General features: G+C 37.0%; 1 protein-coding gene across 1 annotated transcript in view; it reads right to left on the minus strand.

Moving 5' to 3' along the window:
- Positions 1-19,368, minus strand: part of LOC306871438 (sodium/calcium exchanger 1-like) — a 63,706-nt gene extending 44,338 nt beyond the window's left edge. Inside the window, exons 1-2 of the mRNA XM_079419377.1 lie at positions 19,234-19,368; positions 18,406-18,596 (exon numbers count right to left, since the gene is read on the minus strand). The gene's annotated coding sequence lies outside the window, so the exon portion shown is untranslated. The remainder of the gene's footprint in view (positions 1-18,405; positions 18,597-19,233) is intronic.
- Between the last annotated feature and the right edge of the window lie 67 nt (positions 19,369-19,435).

Genomic DNA, 19,435 nt, shown 5'->3' on the forward strand with positions numbered 1-19,435 from the left:
CAGGTCCTTACACTGGCTTCCAGTTACATTTAGGATTGATTTTTAAAGTATTTTTACTCGTTTAAGTCACTCAATGGCCTAGGACCTAAATATATTGCTGATATGCTCACTGAATATAAACCAAACAGACCACTCCGATCATTAGGATCGAGTCAGTTAGAAACACCAAGGGTTCACACAAAACAAGGGGAGTCTGCGTTTAGCTATAATGCGGCCCGCAGTTGGAACCAGCTTCCAGAAGAGATCAGATGTGCTAAAGCATTAGCCACATTTAAATCAAGACTCAAAACTCATCTGTTTAACTGTGCATTTGTTGAATGAGCACTGTGATATATGTCCGAACTGACTGCAATAAATTTTATGTATAATCATTTTCTTTAAATTTATTTAAAATCAATTTCTATATCATTTTAAAATTCCTTGTTTTTATTATTTTTATTTCCATGTTTTTATTGATTTTTAATGTCTATTTCACTTCCTTTTATGTAAAGCACTTTGAATTACCACTGTGTATGAAATGTGCTATATAAATAAACTTGCCTTGCCTTGCCTTGTTAGCAACAAATGTAATAGATTTTATTTGTTTGTGCTGGGGCATTTTTGTCCAATTTAGTGGCATTTTTGCCCCAAGTCCCCAAGTCCGCCTATGTTTGTTTGAATGAAAAGTGCACTTTTTGTTCACTTCTTCATACTCAAGTTGTGATGGTTATGATGTTTTCAGTGTCATCTTACTATATGAGTACACTCCAAATGCATCTCCACAGATGCTCTGAGAATTCATTTAACAAGCATGTTACCATTTCATTTGATAAAACTGTCAGGTATTCACTACAATAAAGTTTAGTTTAACTTTAGTTTAAATTATGACATTTTTTGCATTGAAATTATATTACTATTGAAATGTATTAATCTTGAAATGTAATAATAACAATAATACATTTTTTTATTTATAAATACTGCAATTTTTAAAAATTTAAATGTAAACCTCTTCTGGACCACTGTCCCCCCCACAAAAAAAGAAAGGAATTTTTAAATTTCATTTTAAATGCTCAATTAAATTGTTAAAGTTTTATGCATTCATTTGATTGTCTCTTTTTTATTAAAAATAAATAAATAATAAAACATGTTAAATGTTTATTATTCATAGAAGCATCACAGATAAATACATTGTGTAGAAAGCAGCTTACCAACCAAACTGAAAGTATACAGTGTATGTAAATTATATTGTAACTATGTAGGTAACGAAGGAACTTGCAACTATTGTTAGCTAAGAATGCTTTTGGAATAGCCTAATGTGCCCCAAGCCGAACAGATGTGAACATTATAGTAAGCAAATGTACAAGGTAATTAGTAATCATACAACTTTTTATCTGTATGAAGTGTTTGTATTCAAATAGTAGAAGCTGGTGATAGCAATGCCAAGGTCATGGGTTGGATTCTCAGAGAGCGCATGAACTGAGGAAATCTATAAACAGATAGCAATATTATATTAATGTTCATGTATTTTGCAGTTCAGTGGGGGGAAAAAAGAGATTCAATCTCCATCTAAATTTTATTTAGGGCTTTTTAGGGCTTATAGCACTACCTTTAACCATGGGTTATTAAGCTCTGTTGCAAATGTTTCTCTCTTAAATGTGAAAATAAAAGGGTTTACAAATGTAAAGTATTTTCAAATCTGACAGCCCAGGATTAATTATGTTAATCCAGGTTTTAGAATGACACTGGGTTAGCAATTTAATGTGTGAAAAGCTCACTGGTTTCCTTATTATACATAAATGCTGCAAGGATTCCCTGGAGTATTTAGTCCTGGAGTATTTAGTCCTGGAGTATTTAGTCCTGGAGTATTTAGTAGTGGTCAGAGCCACTATACAACATGATCTGGTTGAGGGATTAGGAATGGTGCCACGATTTACCGAATTAGAGTCCTCACCTTCTCTGTCCTTATGGACTCGGTTTCAAAAACTACCATTTAGGATAGTTACCCAAAAAATAAAACTTTATCATCATGTTCTCACCCTCATGTTTTTCTAGACCTGTGTGAATTTCTTTCTTCTGCTGAACACAAAAGAGGATACTGAAATATTTTACTAGATCTGTTTTGATCTACAGGTGAATTTTACAGTCATACTGTATCATCCTTGAAAGAAATATTCACCCAATTCTTATATTGAGGCAATCTGCCTCATGCACTAAACTTTGCTGAGGAGCATGTTGTGCGGAGAGAAGAGAACTGGTCCAAAGTTCACTTTAGTGATGAGAGCAAGTTTAATTTATTTGGGTCTGATGGGAAACATCATGTCTGGCGTCAAACTGGGGAAAGACTGAACCCCAAGTGTATAAAGAAGTCAATGAAAGGTGGAGGAGGAAGTGTCATGGTTTGGGGGATGTTTTCTACAGCAGGAATTGGGCCTCTTATACATTTACATGGCAGAGTGAATGCAAATGTTTATCAAAACCTCCTTCAGCAACATGCGGTACCTTCCCTGCGTTCATCGCCCAATCAGCCAGCAATTTTTAATGTATGCCCATTACACAACAAAACAGATAAGACAGTTCCTTGAAGCTAAGAACATTGAAATAATTAAATGGCAGGGCCAGAGTCCTGACTAATCCTGTGTTAATTTTGGTAGGCATTTGTGATTTAGTCTTAGTCTTTATCTTGAGACAAAATGCTTAATAGTCTTAAACCCTATTCGCACGGATTAGTATTATCTGGGGACCATGTGTGATTTTGAAATTACCCCCCACATCTGAATTTCGTGTGGTGCATTCGCACGGGATAAGCAAAGCCTGTGATTTTACTCGAAATTACTGACTTATCTCCCGGAGTCAAGGCTTTGAGAGTCCCGTTCTATGGTCCAATTAGATGGATTTAAAAAGAAAAGAAACTAATATAGTTTTAATATAGTGTCATTTACATTTCACCAGGTTAAAATAATATCTCAAGCTTTATGCTTGATTTATTTGTAACACATTAAACCTTTTCAGCTTTCTCTTTCTGCAAATTGTATGGTGTAGCGATATGACAGCACCCAAAATACTTTCAAACCCTCCAATGCAGCTCCATTCTTTGCGAAAGATGGATAAAGGTGCACAGGAAACAAAAACCTTGAAAAATGATATACGACCCGCCAAATGCTGGCCAAATCACAGAGATGCCGATTCGCACGGGACTAATATTATCACAGGATCTCGGTGTTCGGCGAAATATGGTAGGTCATTTGCGGGGGAATTTCTACTTTACAAATTACAGACACGGCCGACTCGCACAGGATTAAGATCACAGACACTCTCTCCAATTATTACAAATGACTGGAGGTCACCAGGTGATACTAATCCCGTGCGAATAGGGCTTTAGTCACATTTTAGTCATTTGAGTCTTTCATAGATTTAGTCTAGTTTTTGTCAACGAAAAGTCATTGCATTTTTGTCATTGTAACTTTTAGTCATTACTTTTAGTCAAACTGCAGTTACCAACATTTATTTTGGTAGCTTTTTTATATGTAGTATTTAAATAAAAATAGTCATCAATTCTTTTCTTTAGACCAAATCAATTAAGCTTATGAGAAATTTGAATCAAGGATTGAATTTGGAAAAACTGGAATAAATTTAGCATTTTTTGGTAGAGATACAATTTAAACTAATTTTTCAGATACGGTAGGTTTACTTAAGTATACATTTATTTAACATCTTTTGTTGGTTAACATTGATGACAGATAATTAGGAATGCTGTCCATTTAAGACGGAAGGTATTCATAGGTACTGACACATTCATTTTTCACCCACCTGTTTACGCTCACTTAAACCATAATCGACTGTATTACGTGAGATACTCTGACTCTACACCATAGACATTTGGATTGCTGTGTGTGTATTTGAGAGCTGAGAACTGAGATCTGATCGCGCGCGCGAGACTGAAGAAGTGGAGCGTGAGCGAGAGAGAGCACTTCTATCAGCGCGATTCCGCCTATCCCGTCTTCACTAACTTTAAGTTAATCTACAACGAATTGTGACTCCTGGAAAAAACCTAGAATGGATTTTGAAATGGATTTTGAATGTTTGGTAGTCCTCAAATAACATTTTAGTCTCGTCTCGTCTTGTCGAAGACGAAGACGCGGCATAAATTTCGCCATAGTGTTTATCATCAGATATTCGTTTTATCTCGTCAACGTCTCGTCTTAGTCACAGAATAAAGGTTCGTTGACGAATATTTTGCGTCTTCGTCGACGAAATTAACACTGGACTAAACCCGATTGAAAATCCCTGGAAAATATTTGGTGACAAAGTTATGGCTAAGACACCCACTACATTTACCAAACTACGGAAGAAACTGGAAGAAGAGTGGACCCAGATCACACCAGAGTAATGTGGCTGTGTTGAAGTTATTTAAAGCAAGGGCCTCTACAATTCCTACCAATTTCTGACAGCTGTAACTCTCCAAAGAGTTGTAATCTTCTTTCGTGCTATACAGTGGTTACTGTTCTCTAATATTGATCCCTGCACTTTCCACAAAATAAAGGTAATTTTGTCAAACATGTAAGTAGAACAGATATTATTATTACCTACAACTAATATTCCTTCACATTTTGAGTAATGAAGATCAAGTATTTATGGATTGTTCTCCAATTTTGATCACGACTGTTTATATAGCCTACTTATGTGTATGTAATGTGTTGTCCTGGTAAACCCTACGTTATGGGAATAAGATGTCCCCACAAAGATGGCAATATCCGAAATCTTTGTCCTTGTGGGGACATGTTTTTGGTCCCCATGAGGAAACAAGTTTATAAATCATACAGAATGAAGTCTTTTGAAAATCTAAAAAAGGGGTAGGTTTAGGTCTAGGGTTGGTGTAGGCCAATAGAAAATCCAGTAATAAAAACAATTACACCTATATGGAATGTGTGTGTGTGTGTGTTTTGCCCTGAAGTAATTGCTAGAGGTTCAAACAGATGGGAATTTTTACTGATCAAAAATGAGCTTGACATGAGCTCTTGTCAATAAGTAATAGACTGGTAGTGTCTTTTGTTGACAAGAACTCCTGCAGGGCTAAGAGTGTAATGAGGTCTGAGTTTAAAGACTGAAGAGACAGCAAACCCCCATAGCAAAAGATTTTATTAGAATAAAGTCCTGAACGAAACATTTTTGGGTGAATTGCTTTCATCTTGTTTCACCACATAACTGTTTTGTTTTTTTAACCACATTGTTAATCTTTTCAGTAAAACACGATATTTACGTTTCTGAAGACATAAGAATAACTTGTTAAAACTTTGTTAAAAATTGTTTTATCAGCACAAACTTTTTTTGATCTGCCCACCTACTACTATCAAGTTTTGACTAGCATGAGTCGCACAGGGAATGCACCGACTGATTTTTTATCTCAGTTGATCTATTAGGAGTGTAATATTAATCAGATGTAGATGCAGTGTGGAGAAAATGAAAGGGAGAGATAAGAGGAAGAGAAGACCTACTGATGCATATCTGGTATCGGTTTCATTAGCAAATAATTTATTGGCTGTCATCATGGCTGACCTTGTAGAAGTAGCGAGAAAAAGTATATGAAGCACAGAGAGGGCTGTGGCTCACTCTCCACTCATCCTTTTCATTATTTTCCCCATCATGTCTGCCCTCTGTGATCCTTTCTACCGTTCTCCTTTCTTCACCACCTGTATTTCCTACATTTTCCTCTTTAAAAGCCTGATCACAGTCAGAGGCTGCAGAGATCACACCTGTTCTACACCAGCACAGTCTGGTCTGACCCAGGAACAGCCTCTCATTGAACCTGCCTCTTACCAGCTGGCTCCCATTCAGATCCAGGACCTGCCACCTGTTTCTTTCTATACAGGATACAAAACCTTTGAATTACTAAATTGAGATTTTAAAGGGATAGTTCACTCAAAATGAAAATTCTGTCATCATTTACTCACCATCGTCTGATTGAAAATAAGAGAATATATTTTAAGAAATGTCTTTGTTTTGTCCATATGAAAGTGAATGGTAACCAAGACTGTTTTGTTCAAATCAAAATGCCTTCTTTTGTGTTCTGCAGATGAAAGAAATTCATGCAGGTTTAGAATGACAGTGAGGATGAGTAAATGATAAGTCTTATGGAAGACATTACTTTGTGCTAACTGAAATGTTTTAAGATGTAAAATTCAATACTGTTATAAGAAGCTTTTTGAACTAAATTTATTTTTAATTCAACTTACAAAAATATACCTTTGGAATATACAGTATATTTATAATATATATTTTATTTTAATATATATATTTTATATAAACATCAAATTTATACAACTATAAATTGCATTTCAAAATATATTAAAATAGAATATTGTAATAATATTTATCATAACAATTACATAATATTACTATTTTTTTACTGTAATTACAGTATAAAATAACTGCATACTTGCATAAAAAAGCATTGAAAAACATTAGTGTATTAACAGTAGTGTATCTTTGAAAATGCTATTGTGTGATTATTGTATGTTAAAAAAAAAAGCTTTTTTTAAACCTGGTCGCCTTTTATTCTAAACACAAACTGTTCCACATCTACCATTTGTAAAAATAATGATTGAGTAGTTAGAAGTGCTTTCTTCATTTGTACATATCCTATCACACCTAAGGCACCATGTGAGCCAAGACTGTCACTGCAGCCCCTTCAAAAACTATGAAACCCCTCAGTGTGATATATTCATATTTGTTGGCATTAATGCCATCATGCCAGCCAGGCAGTTCTAAAGTTAAATTATCTTTACTGGCTGCCGATCATTTTGAGAGCTTGAAATTTGCTATGCAGCATCTCTTCAGAGTGAACAGTGCTCAAATTCACATTCTCGGTAGCAGGAAACATCTGCTATTTGAAACAACACAGGAGTCAAATGTTTGATTTTTCTTCAACGCTGAAAAACACACCAAATATGCATATTTCATTGTTCTCTAAAATGTTTTACAGGCACAGACACAGTTACTGACTCTGATCCCTGCTGTCTTCTGAAGGAAAAACCAATGGGGCGGAGAGAAGTACATCCATAATAGGGATTTATGGGCGATGGAGAGCAAATGTAACCACTGTATAGCTCATAATATGTCCCTCTAAAACTCAAGATAAAGGACTCAGCCCATCAGTCTCACAGTCAGATGTTGAAAGAAGCAGGCTATTATATTTCATAATTAGCTAATTGCATGCTTGGCAGCTAATGATGATGGCCAGTGGTGTCTGTGTGGGTGCCATGGCCGTGCATGTTAAATAGATGTAAATGCTTGTGGTAATTGTGGAGGGAAATGCTGTGACATAAGATAGGACAGGAGATAAATGTCTTCATGGTCATGAATTGCATTCTCACTGTAAATGAGAGCTTAGAATATCAGTTTAACCTGTGAATGGAAGTGTTTGTGTGTGTGTTTGTGTGTGGATACACCTGTGTGTACTACACTGACAAGGCACTATCAGAACATGTCCACTCATAGATGAAAGCACCGCAGTGCATACTAGATCAACCAACACACAAATACACAGAGAAAAGTGGATAGAGGACAAGAGGGTAACCAAAAAGGCTAAATAAAATACTGAGGAAAATAAGAACGAGAGAGCGAAAGAGAAAGAGTGATTTGTTGATGGTGCCAGTGCTTAGGGGAAGTCGTGGCCTAATGGTTAGAGAATCGGATTTGTAACCCGTAGGTCACAGTCGTGTCCTAATGGATAGAGAGTTGGACTTGTAACCTGAAGGTCGTGGGTTTGAGTCTCAGGTCCGGCAGGGATTGTAGGTGGGGGGAGTGAATAACCAACACTCTTTCCATCCTCAATACCACGACTGAGGTGAGACCCTTGAGCAAGGCACCGAACCCCCAACTGCTCCCCGGGCGCCGCAGCATTGGCTGCCCACTGCTCCGGGTGTATGTGTACACTTGGATGGGTTAAATGCAGAGCACAAATTCCGAGTATGGGTCACCATACTTGGCCACACACCACTTCCCTTCCTTTTCCTTTAGCTAGTCCTCTGTCAGTGGATTTGTGAACCTCTAACTGACTCATGTTTACAGTGAAATAAAGACAAAACTGGCTACTACATAACCTGCTCACAAAACAAAAATAATGTATCATAGTCGTTTGAGAACTGTAAGCATGTGATCATCTGTGGACAAAAAAAAAAACAGAAGGAAAACTGATAAGGTATACTTTGAATACAATGCAAGTGGCCTTGGATAAAAGCACCTTCAAAATGCAATCGTTGACGTAAACAAAATGTAAACTTAAAAAAAACACAGTGCTTTGCTTCACTGGGAAAAAAAACTGTGGCCAGTTATCGGCCAGCTCAGATTGGAAAATATGAAATTCCAGTTGGGAAAATCAGGTTCTGAGAACATTTTAAGAAGTAATTCTTCCCGATTGGGCACTGCAAAAGTTTTTCTTTTACACTATGTTGTTGTTTTGAAATCTTATGATTTCTAGGAGGGATCTGTGCAAAACTGTACGGGGCTGTTTACACCTGATCACTTCATGCATTTTGTCTGATCGGATAGCTTTCCGATCGTGAAAATATCAGGTGTATATGCCCTCCCAAACGCATTCGAGATGGATCGCTCCCGATTAGATCCAATAGCTCAGACCACTTCAGGAGGTGGTCTGGGCCGCATTCCAGATGAAATTGGACAAGTGTAAATGCATCTGGTTGTTGAAACCACATATGCAAATTTTGCTCCTCCCAAAATAATAAAATGAGTACCGTTAAAAAAATAATAAACGTGTGAGAGCGTGTTATAGGCTATATGGCATGTTAAAGTCAGATATGACTGCGCTAATGCAACACGCATCGCCACGGATGAGTAGAGCATCTCTTCAGCAAGGCAACGCTCAACTGCCGCAGATGAAACTGAAAGTAAGACGCTGACAGTCAACACACAAACATCTTCATTAAAAGTAGTAAGACAAACATATCTATCCAGTGCTGATGCCGTACGCTCTCCTATTGCGGTCTTTGATCTTGAAATGAGCTGAAAATTTATAAAATGCAACGCTTATCATTTGATTTCATCGATGTGAACTCCGGAATTGAAGATCGGATTTATGTGTAAACAGGCCCTACAAGAAATTTGTTTACCCCTTATTTTCACATATTACATAGCTTAATTTGCTACAGCAGTCTTAGAATAACTCAGCAGTGGATCTTGACTACGTCTGCAGTAAGTAAATGATGTTCACAGTCATTTGGATCCCAGCAGGAAACATATCAGCGGTCAGAGCAGCTCGAGTTCTCTGACCTCTACACAGACTGATCTTAGTAAATAGAGTAAATACAGTAAATTTATGCATAGTGACCTTCAGCAGCAGCAGAATCCTGCGTTTGTTGGACAGGAACAGCAAGCTCAGAACTAGACAGCCAACTAGGCTACTAACAAAACAAGCAGCTGGCCGCTCAGCAGGAGAGCGTATCGCAAGTGTGTGTGTGTGTGTGCCCTTGAAATTGAAAACCAATAGTTATATCAAAAGCCTCAGTTTACACAGTACAGTCCATTTTATGTTCACATTATGTATGCATAGGGGGAAAGTGAAATTTGAATTTATAATCATTCAGACATTTTTATATTTTACATAATACTTGTCAGACTACCAAGATTAAAACAGAATTATGTACATACTGACTCACTGTCGATAAAACACTTGAGTCAGATTCAATGGTATTGAACACAGAGTATCTCACACTACAGAGTTAAATTGATTACATTGGGACCAGTCATCTAGCCACTACTGCTGAAAACTCATTATTCTTGTGGCAGGCTATACCATTCATGGCCGATAAGACAATTGATCTGTTGCAGTCTTGATGATCCAGCTAACAACAACAGGTGCTTGAACAGTCCTGAAGGCATATTACAATATTGATAAACAATTGTCCTTGTAAATTTCGACATAAAGGATCACTAAGAGAGAAGTGAAGGATTAGTGTGGTGAGAATGATATGATAGTGTGAAGAAAGGTGTCCTAAAATATACCAGAAGTGACAGTTTGAGAGATGAAGTCAGGAGCTGAGGGTGGTGAGATGACACCGATAGTTGAAAAAGAAAGAAAAGTGAGAGAGAGTCAGTGCTAAAAAGGAGACATAGGGTGTAAAAATGAAAGTGATGGAGAAAATAATATAGAATGAGAGTGAGAGAGAGAAGGTGCCAAATTTAGAGGAGATAAAGCAGCCTCATCTCATTTTAATTTAGTCCTACTCAAAGAGATCCAATCCTGATTTCTAATCAAATCCTCAGCCATCGGTCCAGCTTCTAGATAATCTTTCTTGAAGCTTAGTAAGCCACTTGCTGCATTTCTACTTACCAAATAAATAAATAAATGGACAATAAATATTCTTTTGAATTGCAAACATTTTTTTATGTGAGAAAAACAATGCAGAGTGATATAAGAAACATGAAGCTAGGAAAATCGGTTGTTTGGGAGAAAGTTAATTAGAGATGAACTAATAGTAAAATTATGGCCATAAGAACCAATAATTAGTTTAATTTTAAGGCCAAAATTCTATACTTTTCTGTGTAAATAAATAAATAAAAACATAAGAATGTAATGTTCAGTATGAAAATTAGATTTGTAGAGATGCCCATGTTTTTTTGGCAAAACATCAAATCAGCAGGTCAAATTTGGCAGCCTGTGCTTCTGGTCTCTTGTATCTTCTTCGATATAAATGTCTCTGTTTTTCACATTACATGGCTAGATACTTTCTGGACAGCCCATGCATACACACAAAAACCTCAAAAAGTCACAATTAACCTATCAGAATCAAGTACTCCAGAGGACCGTGAGATAATACCCAGTAACTCTGTGCTGTATTCACAGCATCTCACCCTGAATAGCAGTAATTCAAGAGTGCTCTGGCTGATGAAATGTATGGTCCGTATTTTCCCTGTCTTGGCTCACAGGAGATCACTGATGGCCAAACTTCCACACGGATATGAGCTCATCAATTAGCAGCTGCAGGGCAACTGACAGCTCTGAGATGTCAGAAATTTATAGCCTTTGCTGTTTTTCCTGATTAATCTGCTATGAAAAGGTAAAGGTGACGACTTCCCAGTGCCCTTCAAATAAGCATACACTTTATTACTCTTTCTCTCAGTCTGTCTCCAAGCACTGCTCCCCCATCCACATCTCAATTTTTCTGTGTATGAACAGAAAGGGCAGGGTATCGAAAATGAAATGACTGGCTCAGTGACCTAACTTGGTAAATCAATCCCACAATAGCAATCACAAAACTAGGCTTAACGTCATCCTCTCATTCAATCATTACTTTAATGCTAATCCCACTGACATTTTGAATAGTTTCAGGGAGAGCTAAAGGAGACAAGCTGTTACTCTGTTTCCACATGAATATTTCTGTCTTTGATTCAATGATCACGTCACCTCTCCAATGGACACTCAGCGTTTGATTGACTTGAGTTTCTTTTGACAGGATTCATCTTCGATTCACCAAACAAATCCAACCTGATGTCATTATTACCAGCCCATATGCTAAGAAACAGCTATGATTTCAGTCAGAGCATGTCTTATATTTTATCAATCTCACTATACTTCTTGTATTTGACTGGCTGAATTCAATTAGTTGTACTGCATATAAGAAAGTATGCTGGACCAATGTACTTGTGGGTAGAAGAATGTATTAAATGTGCAGTACAATTTTTCTAGACCAATGCTGACCTTCTTATCTCCCATCGCACTAAAGAAACAGTCTGTTTGACCAGACCCTTCACTTGATGATTAATGTGCTAACTTGACAGACTGAAGATCCCATGAACCTTCTGAGACAAATCGTGAAATGGGGTCCACAGGAACCTTCTGAGAAAAAAACTGTTAAATGGTTTGGATGAATACCTCCCATCTTTCCAAATGGATTTTCAGCTGATGTACAGTTATGTATAGTGCTGTTAAATTAATCTGACTAAAGGAAATTTATTTTTGCAATAACTGCATTAGACCTTATATTTGACCATTCTTAGAAGATATCACCTAAACTGTGTCGACATCATGTCTTTTGTACCACTCTGGTATCTCTTTCTTCTCACATGATAATAATTCCAGCTAAAATAATTCAATTTACAAATCTGGTCAAATATAATAAAAACAGTAATATTAAGGAATTTAAAACTGCAATGATATGACACTGTGATATTGTTTACAAGACACTTTCATAAATAGGTCAAAAGAACAGCATTTACTTTAAAATGTGTTTTATAACAATGTAAAAGTCTTTACTGTCACTTTTGATTAATACATCCTTTCTGATTAAATTCAAAAGAACAGCATTTACTTACTTATATTATATTCCCTTACTTATATTCTTTCCTCCATGAATCTCTCAGCTGACCCAATGAGACTACACAGAACTGCACAGCTACTTGTTGTCCCTCAATAAATTAATCATGTACTGTTCCATTTCACCTCATTACACACACTTCTGAACAACTTTCATATACACTCACACACATATAGGTTGCCAGCCAAAAAAAAGCAGAACAGCACTCTGCCAGATGTAAACACATGCATACAGGGCACATCCAGCACAGTGCATCTGTTCAGAAAAGCCTCTAAGGTAACAGATGACACCTTAACACTCAAAACCAACACTGTACAAGAGTAAAACCCAAGTATGATATACAGGGAAGGATCTAATTACTGAGCCTAAATAATTAAACCTCACTGCTTCTAATTAACAACTGTATCAACACAACCTCTGGGAAGAATTAGAGAGGAAGAAACAAAAGAAAAGACAGAATTGCATTTTCTAATATTGCTGATAAAAATAATTCACTGATAAAAAAAAAAAGTCCTGTTGTGAAGAAGACAATAAAACTCCTAAGAGATTTTCTTGTCAATGTGGCCTCATACAAAACAAATATAAAAAAAAGATAAAACCAATGTTGAATGTTGTCTGCTCGCAACGGTGACATTGTCTGTGAAAATATCAAGCTCATCTGGAAAACAATTATTAGCACAATACTTATCATTTATCTGTCGCTCTTAGTACCAGGTTAATAAAGACTATGACAGCATAAGAAATGAAGGAAGCAAAAACCAAGAGGAGGGCAGAAAGGCAGAAAAGAGGGGCTGAGGGCAGAAAACAGTGGCTTCCTTTCTGAAAGCAGTAATTGCAAGGCTGATTGTTCTGCTGGTGGTGATATAAAAGCAGCATGCAGTGCTAACTGCCACTTTTGATAATGCTAATACTTGCATCAAAGCTGAGAGTCTCCCATCTGTCAGACATACACAACTGGACATGACTAGCGTTAATATTTAGACAAACCCTGATAGCACGAATATGGTGTACAATACATCATGATTGTCAGGAAGTCCCCTACACTTTTATCTCTGAACTTAACTGGCTGATATTAAAAATTATGGTTGTGTCTGTTTGTGATGTTTATAATGTATTTTCTTTGCACAATACTGTTATGACCTCAAAACACTTTTACCATAGTGTATGGTTTGTAAACAAATACATTTTAATGTTTGGCTGTTTGGCTGTTATAAGCTCCATAAACTTGCTCAGAAGTTCACCTGGTACATCAGTGCCCTTGCAATGCCAACCTCTCTGGCATGAGTACCGTGAAACACAAATCACAACGTTCAACAGAAGTGCTCAAAGCCTTGTAGAAGCAAGCTAAAATGGTCAAGTTGCTTCAGCAAATAAGTTTTATCTCACTTTGCTTTTGCTCACATCAGTTAACGTTTAGGGTAGGATTTGCTGTCATTTCATTTCTAGACTGTGCGATATGTGAAACAACTAACGTAATAAAATATCGCCACAGACACTGTTTCAGAGAAATATCAACACAATTTTAGCACTAACTAGAAATGTAACTTTAAAACTGCCATGAAATGTGGAAGCGACATAATAATAATAATTTTACAAAAATGTCACTGCATTATTGTCATGAGACAAGGCTACCTTTAAAATATGTACTTTTGTTGGCTTGTCAAGGTGCAATGATGTTTCAAAAAGTCAAGCCCCCACTCCATTTGTTTTCAGGAGAACTTTAATGATTTAGAATGTACAAGAATAAGCACATTTTAGACCAGGGGTTCTCAACTCTAGCCCTCAAGGTCCACTTTCCGACAGAGTTTACCTCCCACTTAAATGAAACTCATCTGCCAGTGACTTTCTAACCCTGAAGACACTGATTAACTTGTTCAGGTGTGTTTGATTAGGGTTGGAGCGAAACTCTGCAGGAAAGTGGAACTTGAGGGCCAGAGATGAGTAACCCTTTTTTAGACAGATGTGTATCCTGATAAAGTGTATTTACCACTATAAATGGGCCAATTCCACACTCTAATTTAATATATTCAGAAACATTGTTTATTTTACTTCCAAGAAAGTAAACATTAAATCTACAAACAAGATCTAAAAATACTCATTCAGAACCCAGCAGGGAAAGAGATGTTAGCCTCAGCTTTAAAACGCTGTCATTTCAGATCAACTTTCAAAACTTTTCCACGGAAGTGAGTCGTCTCTGTTCCTAAAAACCCCTCAGAGCTCTCAGAGGCTTTCGAGTTCTGTGAGTAAAAGCGCTGGAACTGCAATCACTGTTGGACGGTTCCTGCAGCACTGAGGCAGAACTGCCGTGTGCTATGCTGAGCATCATCAGCCAAACAGCCAGCATGACATTAGCAGACAGTAGGAGGGTATACTTCACACACACACATCTAACCACGAACAATTTACATCCCTGTGGTCCCACATAGTTGTCTGCATGCTGAGTTACATGCTCAGAATCACAGCTTGCTAGTGTCAAATGAATATGTCCTCAAGGGGACAGTGGCTACAAGTGCTGAACCCATAACATCACCTGAAATGACACTGTCGTCTCCTCCATACCTCCCTTAGATAAACTTCCTCTTGTTTGATATTTCTTACCCTTAATCTCTCCATTTCCCTCAGATAAACATACTTATTTCTGTCCTTTAACATCTGGGCTCACTATGGTAAAGGTCTGTGAACATCATGTTTCATTAATATAAATAAAAGGATGCAAAAATAAAAACATCTGGTTGTGTGGCAGACAGCATCTGGCAGAGTGGAAATATTAAATGTGTATATGAATAATATGACACAGGAAGCCTCGTGGGCAGCGCTATAGTGTATAATGCAATTCCGCTTCAGGCAACCTAAGTTTGAGTCCAGGGTCCTCCTGGTCCTGTGCCCCTCTCTCTACCTCTTTGCTTCCGGTCCTCTCTCCAGCTATACTGCCTAAATAAAAGCCAAAAAAAATGCTAAAAATAAATCTTTCAAAAACTAGACATGTAAATGGAGAAGTGGCTTCAATACGCTGAGTTCGCTGACTTTTGAGGAAACAGTTGACACTCTGTCCACTAATCTTCAACATACTTCGTATTTAAACATTCACTTTTAAGTGAGCAACATTTTGTATTTTTTTTTTTATAAGAAAACAACTGATGTTTTATCAGAGAGGTAACAGACAATTTTGTCATTGGTAGGATTTAGTTTATGACACTACACTCATTTCTATTGTATCTGCAAACAAGATCAAATTTAAATCAATTCAATAATTCATAAACAGATTTTATAATAAATATATTTAAATCTAAGATGTGATGTGTGACCGGTAGGCCTAAATTTAAAAACTGAGTAGCCAAACTGGCTGGTAAGTGAAAAGGTTGCAAAGACGTGCATTTATTTTTAAGTGTTCGTTCTTTTTTGGGGCCGCTGCATGCACCTCTACAGTTTCTGCAGTGGTTTATGTGTTGCTGTTTAAGAGTTGTCAAAGAGATGTCGGCCCCCAATTCAAAAGATTTCCCTCTCAAGAGTGTCTGAGAGCGGTATCTAACATTATGAGCCTGTGGGAGAAATCTAACCTAAAAAAAAAGCCTCCCCAGCCATGCCTTCTCCCTTATCCCCTTCTTTCTCTTTCTTCTCACATCTTCACATAGACTTCATCCCCACACCTCTCATTCACACTCTTCTATGCTTCTCTCATGTTCTCTCCATCTTTAGACAGATGTTGCGCATCACTTTTTTGATCAGCTGACATGTATGTGAGAGACTGTCTCCCCTCAGATAATACACTTTAGGTACTAATATGCACCTTAAAGGTACTAATAAGCACCATTTGGGGTTAAAAAAAAAAAAAAAGGTGCCAAGGTCTACCTTTTGAAACGGTACTGCCCCATTGACAGCTTTTGTACCTTTTTTTGCTGAGTGTGTATACAAAAGCAATTTAGTTATTGATTTTAAAAACAAACTGATATAGCACAAATAAAACAAAAACTAAAGAGAAATTTAAAATAAAAACAGTGGTTTAAAAACTGCAAATAAAAATAGTTACATAAAAAAAAGAATAATAATAAAAAAAAATTATATATATATATATATATATATATATATATATATATATATATATATATATACATACATATATATATATATATATATACATACATATATATATATATAGTTTTCATAGTCACCAAGCACTATAATCACAGTAATCTGATTTGTGTGAGTACCATGTCAAATCATAATCCACAGTGGGAGTAAAGATGTTTGTCCTGGCAATAAATTCTACTAAGATATTTATAATCTTTCCACTTTTTTCCTTTTACTGTTAAAATTCTGTTGAGGTACAAACAAACAAACAAACAAACATTTGGGTTTTTAGCTCCGCAACTAATTCCTATCATAAAACTGGCACGTCTTCAGTAAATGCTCATTTAACCTTAGGATTTCGGGGTTTGACTAGAAAAAGTAATCGCATTATCAATAGTAATTAAATGAGGGATTTTGTTCAGAATTAGTTTTAATCTACACCACAGACAAACAAATACCTCTGGAAGGGTCTGTTTGTCATTAAAACCAGCTATGGATTATACATGTATGATAAGCTTTCCCATTGTATCTCATTAGACTAATTGATTTGAACTATGCCAGATACCCCATTTAGAGGCTTTTAAGATACCACCTGATAAAAAGAAGAGAGCGCTGAACATTTTTATGATTTTATCACAACTGTAAACCTGAGTGCTTCCTGTTTCTTTCATAAACATAACATTCACCAACATTATTATGATTACCACGACACATAACCTGCTGGTGACTCTCTTATCGTATGAATACTGTGTGACTAATGGCAGTGCTGGTTTTGACAAGTGAATTCATAACGTTAGCCTCTCTTAGCCTATCTCAATTTCCTCAACCCATCTATTTTAATTACCTCTTCTCTTCGCTCACTCCAACCACCAATCCCGCAGGTCAAATAAGACATATTTCCTGGCACACTTACACTCTATATTAATAAAAAATGTGACCTGGTCTAGAAAAAGCTTGCCCAGTCTCAAATAAATAGTAGAGTGACTTGAGAAACTTTTAGCCTACGTTCATTTGCAAAATGTATTTCAACCATAGAATCAAAATTTGTAATGTCGTGATTCACCTTGTAGCTTGTTGGCAATATTTCTCTGGGGGGCTTTTAAAGCATGAAACAGACTCATTTTTTTCTTCAACCTCTTGCCTTTTACATCACAGCAAACACATAGATTTCCAAGGGTTGATGCAGTTCCTTCAAACCAAACTAGGGTCAGAAGGGCATCAGGCAGTATTATTGGTTATTAAAATAGAATAGGTTCTCCCTGCCTGTTTGGGTGTATTGGTCAAATCATTTTGTGTGTGTGTGTTTGTGAATTTCTGGCAGTGTATTAGTAAGGACACGCAAAGGACAAAATATCTAGCAAAACTGGAACATTTTCTGACTAATACGGTATTCTGAGTGAGACATTTATGATCCAGAGCAATTATTCCTTAACAATAATAGAACACACACACACACACAATTGTGTACAATTCTCCCCATTCCTCTATATATAATGCCATTTGAGAGGGATTTGCTACAAAGGAAACGCGCATTTTGCTCACAATACGTCCTGACCAGTGTTGCCAGTTGCGTAACGCAGGGTCAAATAAAACTTCAGTTGTGCGTTGGATTACAAGAGAATAATCTGAGCGAGAGACATTAGGATTGAGAGAATGGGTGACTGATATAGAGTCTGAGTGAAAGGATAAGAAGAAGAAAGGGATCAGCGCGCACATGGAAATGAAAGTGGATTTGGATCCTCAAAATACCCCGTTTATTTGCGATTCTGTGTTCTTAATTAACAATCATTTTACCAGTTCAGTGGTTAAACTGTATTGCAAAGTGATTGCATAACAAAGCACGATAACTATGACAAGGAGATTTCCAAGATCTCAATAGGCAGCACTTTAATAATATGCCTTTACGCATAGCGGTCGCTCAAACTGCAATAATTAAATGAAGAGCCATCTGATGAACATTTTGGAGACGTAACTATGCAAACAGTAGGCTATTCTTTTGGATTGTCCCTCAGTAAAGTGAAGCGCTTACCGTTTGGTCTGCGCTGGAAACAGGTGGTCTCTCGCAGGGATCAGTGCGGTTTATCCGCCGGTGTGTTGTTGTTTGTCGATAGTGTTTAGTCGCTCATGACAGGAATCTATTCCCCAGCGCGTCCGAGGCCAGGAGGTTTCCAGGCAGACAACTAGCTCTCTAGTATGAGGAGACCTGGTAGTGTAACCCCACTGAAACGCAAATAAACAACTTAATCACCTTAATAGCATTGACAGAACTGAGACGGTCATTTCGGTAATGGCTGTGTTACACGGTGCGCCTCAGATAAGTTGTGTAGCCTAACCTTAATGAATGAGTCACCATGCGCGCTTTACATACAGCCTATACGAGATGATATTTTGGCTACTGTAGCCTATTCCTGTTTATGGCGACAATTCTAAGTGTCATGTTTATTATTTAGGCTATGTATTTACCATAATAGCGCCAGCACACGTTCTTTACGTGAATTAGGCAATACATGAACTATAGGGCATTTTATTGTGTTTCTGCTAGCCTAATCAAGCAGACCTTGCTGTTCCAGCGTAAATTAGCGTGATTTCAAATTTCATTCCTTTTACTTATAAATTTAACATTGTGCCGTAATATAGCCTACACATATATTTTCTTTATAAACAATACATTTTCGCTGTAATTAAAGTAATTCGCCCTTTTTCCCATTACATGCAAACAACTTGCCTTTTAAAATATTAGGATATGTAACTTGGTAAGTCATATTTTTAACAATTCCACAGCGTGTCATTGCGCCTTCTCATCCTTTAAAAAATCTTCACATGACACAGACTTTAGTTCACTTCAGTATCAACTGACCTTCCAAATTTCAGTGTAGCTCTCCGTTAGTTGAAATCTCTTGTTAAGACGGATTTTAGTGATCTTCTCTGGCTCCTGCAAAACTGGTGTCTCTCCGTACGTTGCTCCTGTATTGACTAAATAAAATAGTCGCCCTCACGATCTGTTTTCAAAAGGCAGTCAGTTCCCGTTTGGCACTGGTGAGACTCAGAACCCCTAGGAT

Source organism: Barbus barbus, assembly GCF_936440315.1.
Source record: "Barbus barbus genome assembly, chromosome: 1".
In the NCBI taxonomy this organism is placed as follows: Eukaryota; Metazoa; Chordata; class Actinopteri; order Cypriniformes; family Cyprinidae; genus Barbus; species Barbus barbus.